This window comes from Coenobita brevimanus, chromosome 63 (assembly GCF_032717465.1).
Source record: "Coenobita brevimanus isolate Jiangsu-jjx chromosome 63, ASM3271746v2, whole genome shotgun sequence".
NCBI classification, from domain to species: Eukaryota; Metazoa; Arthropoda; class Malacostraca; order Decapoda; family Coenobitidae; genus Coenobita; species Coenobita brevimanus.
Genome location: NC_137016.1, coordinates 33,344,441 through 33,349,985, shown reverse-complemented (window position 1 = coordinate 33,349,985; position 5,545 = coordinate 33,344,441). Strand labels below are relative to the sequence as shown.

At 43.2% G+C, this 5,545-nt stretch overlaps 1 non-coding gene across 1 annotated transcript; it reads left to right on the top strand.

Annotated features, from left to right (window-relative positions):
* Positions 1-5,176: 5,176 nt before the first annotated feature.
* Positions 5,177-5,295, top strand: LOC145404507 (5S ribosomal RNA). The gene has a single exon (XR_013898176.1). It is a non-coding gene; the product is annotated as a 5S ribosomal RNA (ribosomal RNA).
* Positions 5,296-5,545: the final 250 nt, after the last annotated feature.

Below are 5,545 nucleotides of genomic sequence, written 5' to 3'. Positions count from 1 at the left end.
TCCTAATTGACATTTACATTCACCTCGAACTACCTATTTCTTTATTTATTGCCGAGATTTTCTACCTATAAAAAATTAGCATGTAAGTTAGCAGCAGTAAGCCTAAAGTGTCATTGTCAACCCTTCCCTTCTCAGATAATTTACCCCCTTCGTGACTCCCCTCCCTACCTGCCCTCCATTACCCTCTCCTCTCACCTCCCACGCCGCGCTGCGCTACGGAAATTTCCCCCTTCTTTTTCCACAGATTTCATCCATTGAAATAAGCCCTATGCCCTATATTTTTACCCAATAATATATACCAAAAAAAAAACAGGTAAGTGATAGTGTTATACTCCATAAATTGGCTAATTATCACCTGACAACACCTCACGTGCATTCATTCGCTACATTACCACGGTAATTTCCCCTTTGATTTATGCCTTGTAATCGATGTCTGTAATAAAAATATATATCAGAAAGGAAGGGAGAATCCTAATTGACATTTACATTCACCTCGAACTACCTATTTCTTTATTTATTGCCGAGATTTTCTACCTATAAAAAATTAGCATGTAAGTTAGCAGCAGTAAGCCTAAAGTGTCATTGTCAACCCTTCCCTTCTCAGATAATTTACCCCCTTCGTGACTCCCCTCCCTACCTGCCCTCCATTACCCTCTCCTCTCACCTCCCATGCCGCGCTGCGCTACGGAAATTTCCCCCTTCTTTTTCCACAGATTTCATCCATTGAAATAAGCCCTATGCCCTATATTTTTACCCAATAATATATACCAAAAAAAAAACAGGTAAGTGATAGTGTTATACTCCAGAAATTGCCTAATTATCACCTGACAAAACCTCACGTGCATTCATTCGCTACATTACCACGGTAATTTCCCCTTTGATTTATGCCTTGTAATCGATGTCTGTAGTAAAAATATATATCAGAAAGGAAGGGAGATTCCTAATTGACATTTACATTCACCTGGAACTACCTATTTCTTTATTTATTGCCGAGATTTTCTACCTATAAAAAATTAGCCTGTAAGTTAGCAGCAGTCAGCCTAAAGTGTCATTGTCAACCCTTCCCTTCTCAGATAAGCCGCGGCATTTAGTTCCTTGTCCTCCACTGCAGAGACAACATGTCGCACTCGCGCCCTGCCATTCCTGTCGCTTCTGCGCCCATTGCAAAGGGCCCCGTGACCTCTACGCCCAAGAAAAGTGTTGAGGCAAGCAGGAAAGGCCTCAGTGACTCTGCAGTGGCACGAGAACTTGCTAAATTGTCCATGATAATAATGGACAGCGATTTTGACGATTCCGGTGAATCGTGTGATGAGCCGGGTGAAGTTATCGCGCCAGAAACAGCGACAACAAGTGCTCCTACCAGTGAATCAGTGTCTAGCTCCAAGGGAAAGGAGCCTTTAGTGCAGGAAGGACAAGAATTTGGGAAGGGAGTGAAAAGGCGGCGTGTTAGCCCCAGAACAATGCCCCCACATGACCCAGCCTGCCATGAGTCACGAGAGCATTCACCTCCCTGTTCCCCAAGCCCTGCTTTACTCATCTCGTCATCATCGTCGGCTGAGTTATCTCCGGAGTCTTCGTCGTCGGAATCACCACCAGCATCAACAGTGAAGGCCGGCCGTAGAGGTAGAGGTAGATCTAAGAGAGTGAAAAGTAGTGTAGCTAGTAGGGTAAGGGCTGCTAATGCTGTACGGCAACCTAGGGTCAGTGCGAGTGACCTTGACAGAGATAAGCCTCCCTCTCAGCCAACCTCCACCACCACCACCACCACCACCATCCCTCCACCGCCACGCCAGGGAATCCTGGACGCCTTCGCGTGGACGGAAGGGTCAGATTTTGTCCCCGAAAACCTGGTTTTCAATGAGAGCTCGTCAGGAGTTCAGCCTGCCTTCACTATGGACGAAAATGCTGAGTGTGTCGACTACCTTTTGGCCTTCCTAGATGATGAAGTCATGCAGCACATATGTGATGAGACCAACAGGTTCGAATCACAACGTGCTGCTAGTGGTACAGGTGCAGCCAAGATGCAACAGTGGACCATGCTGGGAGTGCAGGAGCTGTATGTGTTCTTTGCCCTCATGCTTCTTATGCCACACTCCAAGAGCATGAGTTGGAAGAATACTGGTCCATGGACCCCTTACTACCCTCACCGACCTTCAACAAGTACATGGCCAGAGATCGTCTGAACTTCATGGGAAACCTGCACTTTGCCGATAATGATGTACCTTCCCAAACCGACCCACTCTGGAAGATCCGGAGATTCTGAACAGAATGAAGGATAAGTTCATGTCATTCTTCCACCCATTTCAGAAGGTTGTCATTGATGAGTCCTTGGTTCTGTTCAGAGGACGTCTTTGGTTTGTCCAGTACATTCCAAGCAAACGCCATCTCTTTGGAATTAAGTTCTTTGTACTGTGCGACTGTAAGACGGGGTACATCCTTGACTTCGTCATATATTCAGCCAGCACTGTCGATCTCGATAAAACACACCCCCTTGGCTTCTCAGGCTGTGTAGTGAAAGTGCTCCTAGAAAAGTATTTTGGTGGGAATCATGTGCTGTATACATACAACTACTATACAGCACCGAAACTTGCCAAATACCTTTCTGAGCACGGCATTGGCTCCTGCGGCACTGTGAAAAGTAATCGTGCCAACTTCCCCAAATTCCCAGAGGCAGGAAACTCGCAGCGAGGAGACGTGCACCTACGCAAGTCTGAGAAGATGCTGGCAATACGGTGGCATGACAAGAGAGTCGTGCACATGCTCACCACCGTACATAAGGGGGAGATGAGAGACAGTGGGAAGGTCGACCGTAGGACAGGTGAACCTGTGATGAAACCTGATGCTGTGTTGGACTATAATATAAAGATGCGGCTGGTGGACAAGTCCGACATGATGATTGGTGAGATCGACTGCCTCAGGAAGAATACTAGGTGGTACAGGAAAGTTTTTCTGCATCTCATAGATATGACAATGCTGAACTCCTTCATCCTGTACAAGATGAAAGTAAAGCCACCCAAGTCCTTCTCCCTGAGGTTGTTCGCCAGGACTTGTGTCCAGCAGCTGCTGGAAAAATATGGTAAGGTGCAAGCAGCAACTCCAAGGCGCCATCCAGTTACACTTCCCAACCGACTTGAGCAGAGGGCGTATATGGATCGGCACAGACTTGAGCTAATGCCTGCCACAGGGAAAAGGAAGGCTGCGATTCGCAGGTGTCAGGTATGTGCGCATACCACACGCCGCACACCTGAGCATAAACGCACCTCTGGCAGTGCGCTGAATGCCAGGTTCCCCTCTGTGTAACCTGCTTCTTCAATTATCACAGCCAGAAGCAGTTCTAACAGTGCAAGTGTGGAAGCAGAATTATTTGGAAATAATGTGTAAATAGCAGGTGAAAGCAATGGATGTTCAGTTCATATGATTGAACAGTGTATTATAGTTTTATCTTATTGAAAGTGACAGTGAATAACATATTGTAAGTAAAATAGAAGGGTAAATATTGAAAATAGAATAGAAAATGTAAATAGTAATGTAAGTAATTAGTAATATAAGAATATGAGTACAAATAATTTATGTTATAACAGTGAGAGTGAATCCATGGCTCTCTACGTATTTTACTGACTGAAAAATTGAATGACTTCAGTGACAATAAAATAATACGACTGAAGGAAACTTATGGAGAAAGACTCCAGATATATATAAGTGTGATATAGTAATAGAAATATAAAGTGTGAGGGGTTTTATGAATAATAAATGACAGAGTGCCTAGAGCGAACTAGCGCAAGTGCGGCGATCAGACGCGCTCGTAATTTCCATTGCTTTCACACTGTTTTTTTTTTTAGTATGGATCCCAAACTACTTGAAAATGGTAGAATAGTGTTTATAGTGTTTGTATCTGGTTGTGGTAATCATATAACGGGTTGTCGGGAAGTGTAAAGTGGAGACTTAGTTACCCTACTTCAGAGGTCTCCACAAATCCTACGGAAACTGACGAAGGCTCAACAATCATTCCAGGAGAAAGCTGAACGTATGTGCAATAAGCATATATAATTTTATTATTCTAGGACTAATAACTGATTTTTAGCAAATATTTTTTGAGAGTCTGTCGGAGCCCAAATAACCCCGCGGGACACGTAAGTCATTGGTAAACAAGCCCGCGGTGTAGGGGTTAAAAAACTTTCTTCTTTTTTGTTTTAACCCACCCCATCCTGACCACTTTTCCACCACTGACTCCCCCCAATCCTGACAATTTTTGGATTTTTTTTTTTTTGGGCTCAAATCTCCGCTTTTGGTGAGAAACATCGAAAATTCATAGAGAAAACGCTCACCTGAGGTTTAAAATACTCGATACAGGTAGGAGTACCTCCTTACCTTACTGGGTTTTCTAACAGGCTGGCACCAAAGAAAACGAGTTCTATGGGAGGATAACTACTTCACACCACTCATAAACGGTATTTATTTATTTACTTGGTACGAATTTATATGTAGTACGAGAGTATATTGGTTTTCAAGCAGTAATTTAGGCATTATAAGCATTGTTTCACTCACTAACTCATCACCATACCAGACCTTTTTTTGCCACATTACCAGATCATCATTGCTGACTGTTTCTTCCTCTAATGCTATGTAAAGTTTGTCCTCCACATTGTCGTTGATTGGGGAATCACTCTGGCTCTGAATTTCGTACCGTGGCATGACATGGCTTTACTGGCCAGGTCACTGATAACAGGTGAATTGCTGAGACAATGGCATGCAGGGGGGGGGGAGGAGGTCATGCTGGGTAAGGCATTGTCCCTGCCCAGCATCTTGTAGAGGAGGGTGTCACTTGTATATGTACCAAAAATCACTCGCGAAAATTGAAAATTGTGAAAATTAGGGACCTTGCAATTGATTTGTGTTTATGTACGTCGACAGAATTGGCAGTGACAAAACGTGTGGACGTTAAAGAACGTCGACGGGATGCCACGGATTTGGCAAAATTTTTAATGAGTTGGGTACGATATTTTTAAAACATATATTTTTTTAATATATTGGTTTTGGGGATTATTTTTTATATTTAAACAGTTTTAGTGTTATTTTTATTATATGTGGAGTGGTTTAAATATATATATTGGCTTTTTTATTGGGTATTTATATTCTTATTTTTGTTTTTCTTTTAATATTAATATTACTTTTTATGGCCAACGGCCATACCACGTTGAGTACACCGCTTCCCATCCGATCAGCGAAGTTAAGCAACGTTGGGTCTGGTTAGTACTTGGATGGGTGACCACCTGGGAACACCAGATGCTGTTGGCATAACGTTCTCCCTACGTGTGTGGGGTTGGTGGAGGATTAGTGCCCCTCCCTGTAAAACAATTAACTCTAAGCCCTTGGCCACCCCGTTTGGGATACATGGCGTCTGGCAATGAATGAATGAATGATTACTTTTTATTGAATATTTTTAACAACTATCAGTCAACTTCCGCTTGTGCATATATGGGTTACATGTCTTTGTAGACAAGGAAATGAATAATAATAGTAGACTGAAACAGTGATGAGTGTGAAG